At 40.5% G+C, this 19,218-nt stretch overlaps 1 pseudogene; it reads left to right on the top strand.

Moving 5' to 3' along the window:
* Positions 1–1,809: 1,809 nt before the first annotated feature.
* Positions 1,810–17,756, top strand: LOC132432962 (glyceraldehyde-3-phosphate dehydrogenase-like; annotated as a pseudogene).
* The last annotated feature ends 1,462 nt before the right edge of the window (positions 17,757–19,218 follow it).

The raw sequence follows: 19,218 nt of genomic DNA, 5'->3' as shown, positions 1-19,218 counted from the left end.
CCCCCTGAAAGTTCCAATAAGGCAATGACAACCTAAGTTGTGAGTAGAGAAATCGGATGCAGTCGTCTTAAATTAGTTCTGTTTGTACCTGCCCACAAGCCACCTCCCTATTCACCCATTTTGTCATTCAAAAAGCAAAGATTGTCCCCATGGCTTTCGAGTGCCCTTTGTAATATAGATGCTGATATACTTTTCATATCCACTTATTAGATTCTGACTTACCTTCACTTATTCCTTCTCCAAAGCTCTTCATTTCTTTATCTGGATTCGAGTTTCTGACCTATAGCATTTTCCTTCTCTCTGAAGAACATCTTTTAACATTTCTTCCAAGAAGGTCTACGGGCACACATTTCCTCAATTTTTGTTTGTCTGAGAAAATCTTTCTTTCTCCTTCACATTTGAAGGATAATTTCATAGGGTACAGAATTCTAGGTTGGTGTTTTTTTTCTCTTAACACTTGAAATATTTCCCTTCACCCTATTCTTGCTTGCACAGCTTCTGAGGAGAAGTCAGATGTAATTTTTATCTTTGCTTCTCCTTAGATAAGCTGTTTTTTCCCTCCCTCTGGCTTCTTTCAGGATTTTTTCTTTATCTTTGATTTTCTGTAGTTTGAAAATGGTATATCTCAATGTAATTTGGGGGGTATTTATCCTGCTTGATGTTCTCTGAGCTTCCTGGATCTATGGTTAGGTGTCTGGCATTAATTCAGGGGAAATTCTTATCATTATTCTTTCAAATATTTCTTCTGTCCCTTTCTCTCCTTCTTCTCCTTCCAGTATTTCCATTTTACACGTACATATGTTACACATTTTGTAGCTGTCTCAGTTCTTGGAGATTCTGTTCTGTTTTTCTTTCTTCAGTCTTTTTTTTCTGTTTGCTTTTCGGTATTGGACCTTTTTTTTGAGATACCCTCAAGCTCAGAGATTTTTTTCCTCAGCCACATCCAGTTTACTGATAAGGCTATCAAAGGTATGCTTCATTTCTGTCACAATGGTTTTGTTTGTTTTGGTTTGTTTTTTTATCTATAGCATTTCTTTTTGGTTCTTTCTTAGAATTTCCATCTCTCTGTTTACATTACCCACCTGTTCTTGCAGGATGTCTATTTCTTCCATTAGGCCATTAGCATATTAATCATACTTAGTTAAAATTCCTGGTCTGATAATTCCAATATCTCTGCCATATCTCAGCCTGGTCTGATGCTTGCTCTGTCTCTTCAGTGTTTTTTGCCTTTTAGTCTGCCTTATAATTTTTTGTTGAATGCTGGATATGATGTACTGAGTTAAAAAAAAACTCCTGTAAATAGGCCTTCAGTGATGTGGTGATAAGGGGTGAGGGAAAGGGAAGCATTTTTTTTTTATAGTCCTATGATTAGGACTTGGTCTTTTATTGTTTTTTTGGCCATACCACACAGCATGTGGGATCTTAATTCCCTGACCAGGGATCGAACCCACACCCCCTGCAGTGGAAGCATGGAGTCTTAACCACTGAACTGCCAGGGAAGTCCCAGGGTTTGGTCATTTAGTGAGCCTATGCCTCTGGACTGTGAACTTCACAATGCTTCTCAGTTACCCCCTACTCTGCAGGTGGGCAGGATGGCTAGAGTGGGCTGGAGTTGGGTATGTCTCTTCTCCCACGTGGAAGGCTAGAGGCAGCTGGTTAAGTATTTCCCTCCACCAATCAGTTAGGCTTTGATAAAACCCCAGGAGATTAGCTCTGGTTAAATAGTTTCTCCTGAGAGCAGAGCTTGTTAAGAACAGAATGCTCAGGTGTGTTTCCAAATGGTTCCGTTTTCCTCCTCCTGCTGGAAGCATGATGGGATTTTTCTCTGAAATTCACCGTGAGGACGTGGTAGAGATCCTGGAGGTAAAACTCGCAAGTATGGGTGGCCCCCCAATGACTGGGTCCCACTGGAGTTTGTTTTTTGTTTTTGTTTTTTTTTTTTTTTTTTGCGGTACGCGGGCCTCCCACCGCCGCGGCCTCCCCCGCTGCGGAGCACAGGCTCCGGACGCGCAGGCCCAGCGGCCATGGCTTACGGGCCCAGCCGCTCCGCGGCACGTGGGATCCTCCCGGACGGGGGCACGAACCCGTGTCCCCTGCATAGGCAGGTGGACTCTCAACCACTGCGCCACCAGGGAGGCCCCCACTGGAGTTTTTATCTCTTAGTCTTGTCCACATGGAACCTCCAGCAATTTGTCAATTACAGCTCAAGTTCCCTACTGCCAGCCCTGGTTCCCGCGAAGGTTTCTGCTCCAGTAAGTTGTGATTCTTTGTATTTGCCTGTCAATCTATCTAATTCTGGGGGCAGCAGTTTGTCCTGTGACCTTACTTCTCTTACAGATTTAAAAAGAGTTGATTTTCAAGTTTGTTCAGCCTTTTACTTGTTGTTAGGATAGAGGGGTGACTTCCTGCTTCTTATATGCTGGACCAGAAACCAGAAGTCTTATTAGAGTCTATATTCGTTTTTATTTCTTAATAACAGGTTACCACAAATGTAGCTATTTAAAATAATACTGGTTTATTATATCACAGTTCTGTAAGTATGAAAACCAGGCACAGCATGGCCAAGTTCTCAGCTCAGGCTCCGGCAAGGCTGAAATTATGATGTCAGCTGGGCTTGATTTGAAGATTTGACTGAGAAAGAATCTGCTTTGAAGCTCATTCAAGTTGTTGACATAATTCAGTTCCTTGCAGTTGTAGGACTGAGGTCTCTGTCTGCTTGGTGGTTGTTGACCTCAGGTCCCTCTCAATTCCTAGAAGCCATTTCCCTGTGTCCCTCTCCATCTTCAAAACCAGCAGCAGAGAACCTTCCTGGCATTGGATCCCTCTCATGCTTCCAGTCTGTTCTTCAGGGTGAGCATAGTCCCTTTTAAGGCTCACATGATTCAGTCAGGCTCACCCAGGTAATCTCCCTTTCTTAGTCAGCTGTGCCATGTAACATGACCTAATCAAAGGAGTGATGATCATATCATAGTCACAAGTCTCGGGGATTATACAGGGTGTGTGTACCAGGGGAAGGAATCTTAGAGGCCACCATAGAATTCTATCTCCTATGGATTTTAAGTCCCTTGAGGGCAGGGATTGTACAGAAAATGCTTCAGAACCTAGCACAGTGCCTTGACCATAGTAAGAACTCAACAAGTGTTGTTGAGCTAAAGAAGTACATCACTGACCACTCCATTTAAAATAGCCCCTCACAGCCCCATGGGGCCAGGTGCTGAGGGGAGCCTCTCTGCCCCCCACCCATCACTTGCTTTCCCCCTCCCTCGTTGGGGGACCCACGTTGGGCACTGGCCCATTCACAAATACCTCGAGGGGGAGGGGGAGGGATGGGATTATAGCTGTTTTGTTTAACGGGAACTGGAAGAGGGATCATGTCCTGCTATGTGCCCTTCCCAGGAAGGGGGGACTGCGATTGCACTCCTGTACTGGCCGCCGCCACTGTCAATCATCACACTGAGTTCACTTCCCTCGAGAGTTTGGATAAATTCAGGTCAGAGCTGCGGGTACGCAGCCCTCAAGTGTCATAGTAAAGCAGTTCACCGATCTCTCCATACAGAAACATGCAGTCATAATGTACAGTGATGCGAAACAGTTATTTCATGATCTTTTCATTAAATAAAATAGCCCTCACTTCTGCCACTCAATGCCCTTTAACCTACATTTTCTTCTTAGCACTTGCCACTACCTGACTTTATATATGTATTTGTTTATTTATATCTTATTTGTCCATTTTCTGCCATCCTATCACTTGAGTGAAAGCCCCATTGAGGCACGGACATCTTTTATTCATTCACTACCACATCCTCAGTGCTTAAAAGGAACAGTGCCTGGCACCTCGTAGCACCCATTAATAAATATTTGGTAAATGAATGAATGGCTGAACAATCTCAAGGCGTCCGTAGGTTAAAGAAGGTGCTACTTTGGGGCCATAGAGCTATATGAAGAAATGTTCCAAATTTCAGCTCAGGAATAACTTGCATGTGTTTGGAATACACCAAAACATAAACATTCGTGGAATGCATATTATGCATATATATAATATATATTATAACATAGCAGCAGGGTGCTAAGTATTTTATCCTGTGCAATCAATAGAGCACTCAGAGACAAAAATACTCAAGACCTAAATCAGATCATGTCCCTCCTCTGCTCAAAAGCCTCCAATGGCTCTCATCCCACTCTGGGAAAAAGTGAGAATCATCCTAATGGCCTATAAGACCCCACGTGATCTTCCCCTTCCGGATTGCCCTCTGCCTCATCTCCTCCCAGTTTCCCTCTGGAGTCTCCCCTCCAGCCTTCCTGGCTCTTGGAGGTTTCTCATACCAGGCTCACTCCCAGATCAGGGCATTTGCTCCTTCTACTGGGCCTGCTCATTCCCCCAGGTGCTGGCATGATTTGTTCCCTCACCTCTTTCAGTCTTCACTCACATTCCACGTTCAAAGTGGAGCTTTCCGTGGTCACTCTATTTATTTATTTATTCATAACATCTTTATTGGAGTATAATTGCTTTACAATGGTGTGTTAGTTTCTGCTTTATAACAAAGTGAATCAGCTATACATATACATATATCGCCATATCTCCTCCCTCTTGCGTCTCCCTCCCACCCTTCCTATCCCACCCCTCTAGGTGGTCACAACCATTTGTTTATTTTTGTTTTTATTTCCATTTCTCTAGAAGGTGGGTCAAAAAGGATCTTACTGTGATTTATGTCATAGAGTGTTCTGCCTATGTTTTCCTCTAAGAGTTCTATAGTGTCTGGCCTTACATTTAGGTCTTTAATCCATTTTGAGTTTATTCTTGTGTATGGTGTTAGGGAGTGTTCTAATTTCTTTCTTTCACATGTAGCTGTCCAGTTTTCCCAGCACCACTTATTGAAGTGGCTGTCTTTTCTCCATTGTATATTCTTGCCTCCTTTATCAAAATTAAGGTGACCATATGTGTGTGGGTTTATATCTGGGCTTTCTATACTGTTCCATTGATCTATATTTCTGTTTTTGTGCCAGTACCAGACTGTCTTGATTTCTGTAGCTTTGTAGTATAGTCTGAAGTCAGGGAGCCTGATTCTTCCAGTTCCATTTTTCTTTCTCAAGATTGCTTTGGTTATTTGGGGTCTTTTGTGTTTCCATACAAATTGTGAAATTGTTTGTTCTAGTTCTGTGAAAAATGCCATTGGTAGTTTGATAGGGATTGTATTGAATCTGTAGATTGCTTTGGGTAGTATAGTCATTTTCACAATGTTGATTCTTCCAATCCAAGAACATGGTATTTCTCTCCATCTATTTGTATCATCTTTAATTTCTTTCATCAGTGTCTTATAGTTTTCTGCATACAGGTCTTTTATCTCCTTAGGTAGGTTTATTCCTATGTATTTTATTTTTTCTTGCAGTGGTAAATGGGAGTGTTTCCTTAATTTCTCTTTCAGATTTTTCATCATTAGTGTATAGGAATGCAAGAGATTTCTGTGCATTAATTTTGTATCCTGCTACTTTACCAAATTCGTTGTTTAGCTCTAGTAGTTTTCTGGTAGCATCTTTAGGATTCTCTATGTATAGTATCACGTCATCTGCAAACAGTGACAGTTTTACTTCTTCTTTTCCAATTTGGATTCCTTTTATTTCTTTTTCTTCTTTTGCTGTGGCTAAAACTTCCAAAACTATGTTGAATAATAGTGGTGAGAGTGGGCAACCTTGTTTTCTTCCTGGTCTTAGAGGAAATGCTTTCAGTTTTTTGCCATTGAGAACTTTCTTGGCTGTGGGTTTGTCATATATGGCCTTTATTATGTTGAGATAAGTTCCCTCTATGCCTACTTTCTGGAGGGTTTTTATCATAAATGGGTGTTGAATTTTGTCAGAAGCTTTTTCTGCATCTACTGAGATGATCATATGGTTTTTCTCCCTCAGTTTGTTAATATGGTGTATCACATTGATTGATTTGCGTATTTTGAAGAATCCTTGCATTCCTGGGGTAAACCCCACTTGATCATGGTGTATGATCCTTTTAATGTGCTGTTGGATTCTGTTTGCTAGTATTTTGTTGAGGATTTTTCCATCTATGTTTGTCAGTGATATTGGCTTGTAGTTTTCTTTCTTTGTGACATCTTTGTCTGGCTTTGGTATCAGGGTGATGGTGGCCTCGTAGAATGGGTTTGGGAGTGTTCCTCCCTCTGCTATATTTTGGAAGAGTTTGAGAAGGATAGGTGTTAGCTCTTCTTGAAATATTTGATAGAATTCACTTGTGAAGCCATCTGGTCCTGGGCTTTTGTTTGTTGGAAAATTTTAAATCACATTCTCAATTTCAGTGCTTGTGATTGGTCTGTTTATATTTTCTATTTCTTCCTGATTCAGCCTTGGAAGGTTGTGCTTTTCTAAGAATTTGTCCATTTCTTCCAGGTTGTCCATTTTATTGGCATATAGTTGCTTGTAGTAATCTCTCATGATCCTTTATATTTCTGCAGTGTCTGTTGTTACTTCCCCTTTTTCATTTCTAATTCTATTGATTTGAGTCTTCTCCCTTTTTTTTCTTGTTGAGTCTGGCTAATGGTTTATCAATTTTGGTTATCTTCTCAAAGAACCTTCTTTTAGTTTTATTGATCTTTGCTATCGTTTCCTCCATTTATTTTTCATTTATTCCTGATCTGACCTTTATGATTTCTTTCCTTCTGCTAACTTTGGGTTTAGTTTGTTCTTCTTTCTCTAATTGCTTTAGGTGTATGGTTAGGTTGTTTATTTGAGCTTTTTCTTGTTTCTTGAGGTAGGATTGTATTGCTATAAACTTCCCTCTTAGAACTGCTTTGGCTGCATCCCATAGGTTTTGGGTCATCGTGTTTTCCTTGTCATTTGTTTCTAGATATTCTTTGATTATTTCTTTGATTTCTTCAGTGATCTCTTGGTTATTTAGTAGTGTATTGTTTAGCTTCCATGTGTTTGTATTTTTTACAGTTTTTTTTTTCCTGTAATTGATATCTAGTCTCATAGCACTGTGGTCAGAAAAGATACTTGATACAGTTTCAGTTTTCTTAAATTTACCAAGGCTTGATTTGTGACCCAACATATGATCTATCCTGGAGAATGTTCCATGAGCACTAGAAGAATGTGTATTATGTTGTTTTTGGATGGAATGTCCTATAAATATCAATTAAGTCCATCTTGTTTAATGTATCATTTAAAGCTTGTGTTTCCTTATTTATTTTCATTTTGGATGATCTGTCCATTGGTGAAAGTGGGGTGTTAAAGTCCCCTACTATGATTGTGTTACTGTCGATTTCCCCTTTTATGGATGTTAGCATTTGCCTTATGCATTGAGGTGCTCCTATGCTGGGTGCATAAATATTTACAATTGTTATATCTTCTTCTTGGGTTGATCCCTTGATCATCATGTAGAGTCCTTCTTTGTCTCTTGTAATAGTCTTCATTTTAAAGTCTATTTTGTCTGATATGAGAATTGCTACTCCAGCTTTCTTTTGATTTCCATTTGCATGGAATATCTTTTTCCATCCCCTCACTTTCAGTCTGTATGTGCCCCTCAGTCTGAAGTGGGTCTCTTGTAGATAGCATATATACGGGTCTTGTTTTTGTATCCATTCAGCCAGTCTGTGTCATTTGGTTGGAGCATTATTCCATTTACATTTAAGGTAGTTATCGATATGTATGTTCCTATTATCATTTTCTTAATTGTTTTGGATTTATTGGCCACTCTATTTAAAATCATAGCCATTGATTATCCCTCCTCACCTAGAACTCTCTGTCCCTCCTGTTTTAGTTTCCTCCTTAGTACCATGTACCACTTATATTTAATTTATTTGTTTCATTTATTGTGTGTCTTCTCCCACCAGAATGAGAGGGAAGCAGGGATCTTCTGTCCATTTTGTTCACTGCTCTATCCTCAGCACCTAGAACAGAGCCTGGCAAATAACAGGTCCTTAATAAATATTTGTTGTATCCTTGAGAGCTGACAAGGATACAGCAACAACTCAAATGAATTCTGATTCAATATTTACCCAGTTAATTTCAGACAATTCAAACTTCCAGGTTCTCAGTCCCTCATCCCAATGAAAAGTACAACCCCATCTCCCACCCTTTGAACAATTTATAAACCTCAGGATAAGAGGTTTTGATGTCTTCTTAGAAACCTGGTCTTCTTATTCTTTTGAATGGCAAAGTGCTTAGCAACTCCTAGTAACATCTGAGCCTTGCATTGCCTTTGTATTTGGCAGGAAGAAGTAGGTTAATGTAACTGAGCTTTTTATCTGAGCCAGTGAAAGCACTTTGAGTCATTATTAGCAATGGATTGGACCTCCTTAGGAGAACTGTTGAGCAAACACACAAAATATGGTGTCTTGGGAATTCAAAGGGAAGCTCAACAAAGGCTCCAGGGGAAAGGGGAGTGTAGGAAACTGTGTAGTTACTATGATGCCTGGGCCGTCATCCTGAGGGTTTAGGTTTGGACTGTGGAGCTGTATTTAAATCCAGTATTGGCAGCTGGTGATTGGCTCTCATCCTCTGCTCAGCTGCTATTTTCATTTCATTCACTTTACAATCATGCAACCTCACATTTCACACAATTGCAGCTTTTGAACCTCACTCCCAGCATGACTTTATTCTAATGAGCTAGCCACACACAGCAGTTTCTAATGGATTCTAAACAGTGGCTGGACAATGTCTGTAATTTGGGGTTTTCAATGCAGTGAAAGAACCCATAACAGTCCTCGGTCCTTCTGAGTCTCTCTTTGCAGTAGATTTGTCCAATAGAAACTCAGCACATAATCACCAGCCTCAGATACCTGGAAGACACACCCATTGGTGTTTTCTCAAGAAGGAACCCACTCAGAGCTGCTCTGGTTAGCCTGGTTATTGATATCTTCCTCTGACATAAGGATGAGCCAGGATTTTCTTATTTGGTAACTAGTCGATGCTGTAAGAGATGAGGTCATTTGGACAGGCCAGGATGTATGTTGTTGTTTTGGGGTTTTTTTTGGCTTCCACAGAGGATTATTTGGAAGATTTACTGTGCATGAAACAATTTGAAATTCTTATGTAACAAACTCTTTGAAATCTGAAATTCCTCCTTGTAACAAACTATTGCTAAACATGAAGTAAATCTTCATCACCACTACTCTGCACCATTTTCTGAGCAACTTCGACAAGTACAGAGAGTATATGACAGTAATATACTACTATGGGGAAGATCCCCTTGCCTAACAACCACCTTGGGTTCCCTAATTGAAATGGAAATCAACATCGGAAAACATTAAAGTGGGAACCTGTGGATTCTGATTCAGAAAAGTTTGTGCAACATCCAGCAGTCTTCCCTCCTGTGAAGCTGTAGAGAGACCTTTCTTTTCAGCTATTCAAAAGTCCATTGTGCAACTAGTAACCAGAACCTACTATTTAGTAAGAAGAGTAACCCAGGGATGCTTCTCATCATAGCCAAAATGGTGGCTACTTGCATGGCGTGAAAATAGAGATACACCAACATGTCTGAATGCTGCCAACTATCTGCCCATTATTAGAGCCATTTCTTTGCTTTAAGACATTAGGTCTGCCTCTTCCTTATATGGGAGCAGAGGCACTGGAGTCATATTAAAGGTAAAATTCTGTCTTTTCATTACTTTTGCCTAGTGTCATCCCTGTTAGCACTATTGAGGAGCAGTGTTTTTGTTTTCGATTTTGTTTTTGTTTGCGGTACGCGGGCCTCTCACTGTTGTGGCCTCTCCCGCTGCGGAGCACAGGCTCCAGACGCGCAGGTTCAGCGGCCACGGCTTATGGACCCAGCCGCTCCGCGGCATGTGGGATCTTCCCGGACCGGGGCACGAACCCGTGTCCCCTGCATCGGCAAGTGGACTCTCAACCACTGCGCCACCAGGGAAGCCCCAAGGAGCAGTGTTTTATAGCGATGAGGATCCTGAGACTTAGAAGCACATGTCTCTTAATTCAAATCTAGTTCTTCCACTGATTAGTTGTATGACCTTGGACAAGTTACATCAGGTTCCTGAGCTTCAATTACCTGTAAAATTTGGATAAGAATACTTACTTCTAAAGTTATATAGATTATATGAGATAAATGTAAGTGCCTAACATAGTATATGGCTCATAATAAATGGACATTTATTATTATTGTTGTTGCTGCTGCTGTTGTTATTGTTGCTACTACAAATAATAATGGCCCAGCTCTGAGGGGGCATTAACCCATCATGGCCATCACATCCAAAGTGAAGAGAAAATGTATTAAATATTAAGCCAGAAAAAAACAAGATATATTCCCCACTATAAAGATAGGGTGTCATCTATTATTATCCATGATAAAACAGGGCATCACAGTAAATCTCTGGAATAAAGCATTTAGCATCCACTTTTCCAGGAAAAGAGGCCACTAAAAGGCATGACTCTTAAAATGACTCTTCTCCTTCTGTTAAAATGGATCATTTATCACTAATTTATCATAGGACAAAATTCATTACAGTTCATATGATATTGTAAAGGACCCATTTCAAGATTACCAACTAAATGCTCACTTGACTGAATGTTCTTTAAAATGGTCACATCCACTGGGTAATTCCTCTTTTTTTTTTTTGCGGTACGCGGGCTTCTGTGGCCTCTCCCGTTGCGGAGCACAGGCTCCAGACGCGCAGGCTCAGCGGCCATGGCTCACGGGCCCAGCCGCTCCGCGGCACGTGGGATCTTCCCGGACCAGGGCACGAATCCGCGCCCCCTGCATCGGCAGGCGGACTCTCAACCACTGCGCCACCAGGGAAGCCCCCCCCCTTTTTTTAAAGATTTTTAGAAATTTCATGTAATATCTGAAACATTTATATTAACATATTTCCATAAAATAACCCAAAGAAAGTTTAGTATTAGTTGTTGTGTTTTTTTTTGTTTGTTTGTTTATACTGCAGGTTCTTATCAGTCATCAATTTTATACACATCAGTGTATACATGTCAATCCCAATCGCCCAATTCAGCACACCACCATCCCCACCCCACTGCGGTTTTCCCCACTTGGTGTCCATACATTTATTCTCTACATCTGTGTCTCAACTTCTGCCCTGCAAACCAGTTCATCTGTACCATTTTTCTAGGTTCCACATACATGCGTTAATATACGATATTTATTTTTCTCTTTCTCACTTATGTCACTCTGTATGACAGTCTCTAGATCCATCCATGTCTCTACAAATGACCCAATTTCGTTCCTTTTTATGGCTGAGTAATATTCCACTGTGTATATGTACCACAACTTCTTGATCCATTCTTCTGTCGATGGGCACTTAGGTTGCTTCCATGACCTGGCTATTGTAAATAGTGCTGCAATGAACATTGGGGTGCATGTGTCTTTTTGAATTATGATTTTCTCTGGGTGTATGCCCAGTAGTTGGATTGCTGGATCATATGGTAATTCTATTTTTAGTTTTTTCAGGAACCTCCATACTGTTCTCCATAGTGGCTGTATCAATTTACATTCCGACCAACAGTGCAAGAGGGCTCCCTTTTCTCCACACCCTCTCCAGCATTTGTTGCTTGTAGATTTTCTGATGATGCCCATTCTGACTGGTGTGAGGTGATACCTCATTGTAGTTTTGATTTGCATTTCTCTAATAATTAGTGATGTTGAGCAGCTTTTCATTTTGAGTCCTAAGCTGGATGGTTTTTGTCCTGGGTGAAAGAGAGAGAAAAAGGGAACAGAGAGGCAGATGATGCATTGTTTATAGTTGCATTTTATATAAATATAAGCACCTACTTATATATCTAAAACATAAAAAACTATAGAGACAGAGAACAGATCACAGGTTGCCTGGGATAAGGAGGTGAGAGCAAGGATTGACTGCAGATACACAGAAGGGAACTTTTTGGGGTGATGCATGTATTCTAAAACTAGATTGTGATGAGCCTTGCATAACAGTATAAATTTACTGTTTATAAATTCATCAGACTGTCCACTCAAAAAGGCTGAATTTTTAAACTTCTATTTACAACAGCATCAGAAAGAATAAAATGCTTAGGAATGAAGTTAACCAAGAAGATGTAAGACTTGTGCTCTGAAAACTGCAAAATATTGCTCAAAGAAGTGAAAGAACCCCTAAATAAATGGAAAGACATGCTGTGTTCATGGGTTGGAGGACTTACATTGTTAAGATGTCAATACTTCCCAAATTGACAGAGTCCTTGCAATCCTGATCAAAATGCCAGTGGCTTTTTTTTGTGTGTGCAGACATTGAAAAGCCAATCCTCAAATTCATATGGAAGTGCAAAGGGTCTCAAATAGCCAAAACAATATTGAAAAAGAACGAAGTTAGGGTACTCACACTTCTTGATTTCAAAACTCACTACAAGGCTACAATTTCCAAAACAATGCAGTACTAGCATAAGGATAGACACATAGACCAGTGGCATAAAATTGAGAGTCCAAAAATAAATATATGCATCTATGGCCAAGTGGTCTTCAACAAGAATGTGAAGGCCATTCAGTGGGAGAAAAATAGGCTCCAACAAATGGATATCCATGTGTGAAAGAGTAGAGCTGGACTCCTATCTCACACCATATAAAAAAATTAACTCAGAATGGATGAATGGCCTAAATGGAAGATCTAAAACTATAAAACTCTTCAAACAAAACATAGGAGTAAATCTCCATTACCTCAGATGTAGCAATGGATTCTTTTATTTTTTTTTTATTGGAGTATAGTTGCTTTACAATGTTATGTTAGTTTCTGCTGTACAGCAAAGTGAATCAGCCACACATATACATATATCCCCTCCTCCTTGGATTTCCTTCCCATTTAGGTCACCACAGAGCATCGAGTAGAGTTCCCTGTGCTATTCAGTTGGTTCTCAGGCAGCAGGTTCTTAGATATCACATCAAATGCACAAACAACAAAAGAAAAAATAGATAAATTGGACTTCATCAAAATTAAAGACATTTATGCATAAAAGGAGAGTATCAAGAAATTTAAAAGAAAACATACAGAACTGAAGAAAATTTTTACAAGTCATGTATCTGGTAGGTGTCTAGTATCCAGAATATAGAATGAACTCTTACTACCCAACAATAAAACAGCCAATTAAAAAATGGGCAAAGGATTTGAATAGATATTTCTCCAAAGAAGCTATATAAGTGGCTAATAAGCACATGAAAATATGTTCAGCATCACCAGCCATTAAGGAAATGCAAATCAAAACCACAACGAGATACTATTTCACACTCACTAGGATGGCAATGACAACAACAGCAACAGAAAATAACAAGCATGGGTGAGGATGTGGAGACATTGGGGCCCTTGTACATTGCTGGTAAGAATGTAAAATGGTACAGCTTCTGCGGAAAACAGTTTGATGGTTTCTCAAAAGCTAAACACAGAATTGCCATAAGACCCAGCAATTTCACTTCTAGGCATATACCGTAAAGAATCGAAAGGAGGGAGTCAAACAGACACTTCTATGCCAGGGTTCATTGCAGCATTATTCACAATAGTCAAAAGATGTAAAGAACCCAAATGTCCATCAACAGATGAATGGATAAGCAAAATATGGTATATACATACAATGGAATATTATTCAGCCATAAAATAAATGAAGTCCTGATACATGATCCAACATGTATCATAAATGGATGAACCTTGAAAACATTATGCTCAGTGAAATAAGCCAGAAGCTTATATTATAGGATTCCACTTATAGGAAATACTTAGACTAGGCAAATTCATAGAGGCAGAAAGTAGAATGGTGGCTGCCTGGGAAATGAGAAGTTATTGTTTAATGATTACAGAGTTTCTGCTTGGAGTGATGAAAAGTTTTTGGAATAGATGGTGGTGATGATTGGACAACACTGTCAATATAATTAATGCTACTGCATGCTTTAAAATGGCAAATTTTATGTTATATATATTTTACCACAATAAAAAAAAAGAAAAGAAAATAAATAAATAGAAAATAAATTTTAAAATAAATAGAAAATAAATAAAATAAATAGGTCACCCTGGTAAAGTTAATTTTTAAATTCTGATTTCAAAAAATAAAAATAACGCATTCTGTGTACAAAGACCACATCTGTTTCTTATCACCCTTGAGCAAACCGAGTCCTGTTTCATATGGAATTTGACATCCATGAGCACTCATTAAATGTTGACTAACCCTTAAAAATGGGATGATAGAAAAACCAGTTATGAGAGGGATAGCTATAATCTATAAAATCATATTAAGGTTTATCAGGTAGTATTCATGGAGAGCAATCTGTCAAGCAGTAAAATATGTTTGCTGAGTGAGGGAAGAGATTTCTCTCTATTGAAACAGTTGCTGGTCTGGTACACTGCCAAATGTCCAGAAATGATGTAACGTGGAAGATGTTGGAATTTTCCACAGACATGAATGACAAAAATTATAAATAAAGGGCACCAATTAAAGCATCTTCCCTACTTGTTAAAGCAAAATATGCCCTAAAACACTGCCAAGGATTTTCAGATGTCAGTCAACAAATGACACAATCACCAGGACTCTGCTGGAATTTATTTTTCACTCACATTCTTGCCAACCCAAGCTTTTTAAACTTTGCATCTGCCATATTGGCTGGAGAGGACTGTTCCCATGCTGGTGATGGAATTTAGTGTGAGTCTTAAAGGGATCTGTCTATGGCTTTCCTCACATCAGCCACACTTGAAGTACTCCTGACCCAAGGGGTCATCTGCTCTAGTGTGAGGGGCCACCGATAGGAAAAGTCTTATTTCTTTCTTGTCACATACTGCTTTCCATGTTACAATATCCCTCCTATTTTTAAAAAAATTGGAGTATAGTTGATTTACAATGTTGTTTTACTTTCTGCTATACAGCAAAATGACTCAGTTATACACGTATATACATTCTTTTTTATATTCTTTTCTATTATGGTTCATCCCAGGACATTGAATGTAGTTCCCTGTGCTATATAGTAGGACCTTGTTGTTTATCCCTTCTGTATGTAATAGTTTGCATCGGCTAACCCCGAACTCCCAGTCCATCCCTTCCCAACCCCCCTCCCCCTTGGCAACCACAAGTCTGTTCTCAATGTCTGTGAGTCTGTTTCTGTTTCACAGATAGGTTCATTTAGGTCACATTTTAGATTCCACATATAAGTGATATCATATGGTATTTGTCTTTCTCTTTTTGACTTACTTCACTTAGTATGATAATCTCCACATCCATCCATGTTGCTGCAAATGGCATTATTTCATTCTTTTTTATGGCTGAGTATTCCATTGTATATAAACACCACATCTTCTTTATCCGTTCATCTGTTGATGGACATTTAGGTTGTTTCCATGTCTTGACTATTGTGAAGAGTGCTGCTGTGAACATAGGGGTGTATGTATCTTTTTGAATTATAGTTTTGTCTGGATATAAGCCCAGGAGTGGGATTGCTGGATCATATGGTAACTCTACTGTTAGTTTCTTGAGGAACCTCCATACTGTTCTCCATAGTGGCTGCACCAGTTTACATTCCCACCAACAGTGTAAGAGGGTTCCCTTTTCTCCACACCCTCGCCAGCATTTATTATTTGTAGACTTTTAAATGATGGCCATTCTGACTGGTATGAGGTGGTACTTCATTGTAGTTTTGATTTGCATTTCTCTAATAGTTAGTGATGTTGAGCATCTTTTCATGTGCCTATTGGCCATCTGTATATCTTCTTTGGAGAAGTGTCTATTTAGGTCTTCTGCCCATTTTCCGATTGGGTTGGCAGCAAATGCTGCCTTAGAGAAGTCCTGCATCCGCTGGCTCTATCACCCCCACATGCTCAGTCATTGGCTGAAGGAGCCCAGGGGACCTTGCACAGCTGTGGGCTGTCAGCCACCCACACTCCCCACCATGTGTTCTCCCAAAGGGAGACCTGACCAGTGCATCTCCATGGCTGCCACACTGGCTGTCAGACACAGGTCTGTCGCTGGCCTTTCCCTCCCAGAAGATGCCCACCTCTTTCTTGCCTTCCCTTAGCACCTCTGTAAGAGCTCATGAGAAACAGAAAACCAGAGTTGACCAGAAGTTACAGGCTAAACCAGGGGAGAAATGCCAACCTACTAAAACAAGGAGTTACTGTAAATAGACATTCCTTCTGGTGGGATGGAAATGTTCTACAATTGGATTGTGGCGATGGTTGTACAACTCTGTAAATTTACTAAAAATCATTGAATTGCACACTTAAAGCAAGTGAATATTATGGTACATAACTTATACTTCAATAAAACTGTTTAAAAATGCAAAATAAATTAATAAAGGCCTATGAGTTAGTCCTGAATAAAACATTGTTAGGAATGTACAGAGGAAACACTGAAAGGAACAATAACACACTTTGTTGATGGCTGTTTTGGGTGATGGAAAATATATATTTAAAAATTTTCTTCTTTACCCTTTCTGTTTTTTTCTAAATTTTCTACACCGAGCAAATATTGGAAAGGTATATTATCATTTAAATATTTTCACCTATCATATATCTGGGCAGAAAATAAAACCTAAACATGTTTTTATTCAAATAACTGGTGATCAGAATAATCTGGAGATTTTGTTAACTGAAGGACTTTCAAAATGAAGTTAAACTGACTCGGTCGCATGTATGCATAGCAGACTTACAATTCTGGTTATGACAGAGTAGCTTGGATCCTAATAACCGTGCCAACAAGAAAAAATATAAAAGCTGGATAAAATGCAAACCAGTAATAACAACCACCAAAATGGATAAATAAGCAAACAAACAACAGGGTTTTTAAGGTATCAGAAGCCAACCAAAGCAGGCAGGCATTCAGGGGCCAAGATCCTGCATAGGTGATACCAACATTCAACACTGTGTTTTCCACTGAAAACATAGGCTGATTCGTAAACTGTGTGTACGCAGGACAATAGGCAAAACCGCCAAGCAGAAAGTAGCTATTGCGAGGCTATAAGGGTAAACAAAGGATTGGCAGGCTTACAGCCCTGGGGAGACAAAAACTGCAGTTCAAGACCTGCCAGAGAGGAGGAGCCATGGTTAACACTCCAGTTTTCAGTTGAGAATCTTAAGGACTATGCCCCAGGGTAGGGTTTCTTAACCTTGGCACTATTGACTTGTTGGGCTCTCTTTGTGGGGACTGAGGGCTGGGGGAAGGGGAGCTGTCTTGAGCATCTTAGGATGTGTACTGCATACTGTCCTCTTCCTGCTAGCTGTCAGTAGCACCCGTCCCCAACTTGTGACAATCAAAAATGTCTCCAGATATTGCCAAATGTCCCCCAGGGCCCCAGATCATCTCTAGTTGAGAACTACTGCCCTAGGGTTAAGGAAAACCAGGACTCGTGAACACCATCTGTGCCATCACTGCCACCCAGAAGACCATGTACGTCCCCTCTGGGCAGCTGTGGTGTGATGGCTGTGGGGCTGCCCTGCTCCTACTGGCACTGCCAAGGCTGTGGGCAAGGTCATCCAGGGGCTGAATGGGAAGTTCACAGGCTGGTCTTCCGTGTCTCCACCCCCAACATGTTGGTCACGGATCAAACCTGCCATCTAGGGAAAGCAGCCCAAAATGACATCAAGAAGTTGGTGAAGCAAATATCAGAGGTCCCCCTAAAGAGCACCCTGGGTTACACTGAGGACCAGGTTGGCCCCTGCAACTTTAACAGTGACACCCACTCTCCCAACTTCAGTGCCGGGGTTGGCATTGCCCTCAATGACTGCTTTGTCAAGCTCATTTCCTGGTATGACAATGAATTTGGCTACAGCAACAGAGTGGTAGGACTTATAGTCCATGGGGCCTCTGAGGAGTAAGAGCCCCCTGGACCACCAGCCCCAGTGAGATCATGAGAGCAAGAGAGAGGCCCTCAGCTGTTGGGGGTTCCTTGCCCCACCTGGATTCCCCAACACACTGAGAATCTCCCGTCCTAAACACAGTTTCCATCCCAGACACCTGAAGGCACGGAGGGGCTGAGGAGCCCTACCTTGTCATGTGTCATCCATGCAGTACACTGTACCCACCCCCCTCCCCCAAATTAGAGATGGATAGATGCACAGTTAATTGTTAAACCAGTATGCTAAAATGTTAACAGTAGAATCTAGGGGACAGGTATATAGAGATTAACTGTAAAGTCTTTCAATTTGCCTATACTGTTGAAAAGTTTTCACAATCAAATGTTGGGAGGGGGCTTACTAAAACACTGAGACTCATAATGGAATACAGGTAGCAAGTTAGCAGGAATCATGTTACCACAGTGTTAAAGCAACCTGCAAAGTAATGTGAGAATTAACTACACACAAGGACTAAGTCGTCTGTTTATATATTGCCCTCATCTAAAGACTTAATTGAGTGCTTATCCAACATGACCTTTGCTTTAATTTCCGACAGGAAATGATGAGATTGTGCCAACCAAAAAACAGCAATCAACTGCTACTGAGTACAGGTTACATTCTGGGCAGCAAAGACAAAAAAGAGCTTGTACTGCAATTTTTTTCCCCCAAGCCCAGGATAGTGGTCACAGGAAAAAGATTTGGATTATAATCAGAAAGTATTCAATAATCTTAGATTGCAAGTGCTTTCTGTGGTCACTCAATCATTTAATTAATTGGACAACTATTTATTGGAAGTCCACGATGGGTTGGCACTGTTCAAGGTGCTGAGGATTTTTTTTAAAGCAGTGAATAAAAGAGTAAAATAACACTAGCCCTTATGGAGCTTAGATTCCAGTGAAGAGACAAAGACCAAACAAATAAATAAAATATATATTACCTGGTGGTAAGCACGATGGAGAAAAATAAAGATGGGACGGGTTAGTGGGTGCTGGGGTAGAGATGGACTGGGGTGCAATTCCAAGGATGGTTAAGAAAGGGCATTTCCAGAAAGGGAGCTTTTGATCAAAGGCCTGAAGGAGGTCAGGTAGTGAGCCAGGTGGGAATCTGAGAGAGGAAAATTCCAGGCAGAGGTGTCAGCCCATTGTAAAGGCCCTAAAGGGAGGACATGCCCAGTGGGTCAGGGAACAGTCAGGAAGCCAGGAGGCTGGGGTGGAGTGACTGAGAGGAAAGTGAAAGGAGATGAGGACAGAGAAGTGGGAATGCAGGCTGGGGAGACAATGCCAGTCCTTTGAAGACCTCTGGAAGATTCTCAGCAGAAGAGTGACGTGATCTGCCTGACATTAAACATTTGTTGACTACCGGTGCTGTTCTAAAAGGTTTGGACCTTACAGGCATGGGAAACCATCAGACTGTATAAGCATAGAGCTTGGTCATTAGTATAAGG

This window comes from Delphinus delphis, chromosome 10 (assembly GCF_949987515.2).
Source record: "Delphinus delphis chromosome 10, mDelDel1.2, whole genome shotgun sequence".
Lineage (NCBI taxonomy): Eukaryota > Metazoa > Chordata > Mammalia > Artiodactyla > Delphinidae > Delphinus > Delphinus delphis.
Note: the sequence above shows the minus strand (reverse complement) of the source record. Positions and strands in the feature narration are given on the sequence as shown.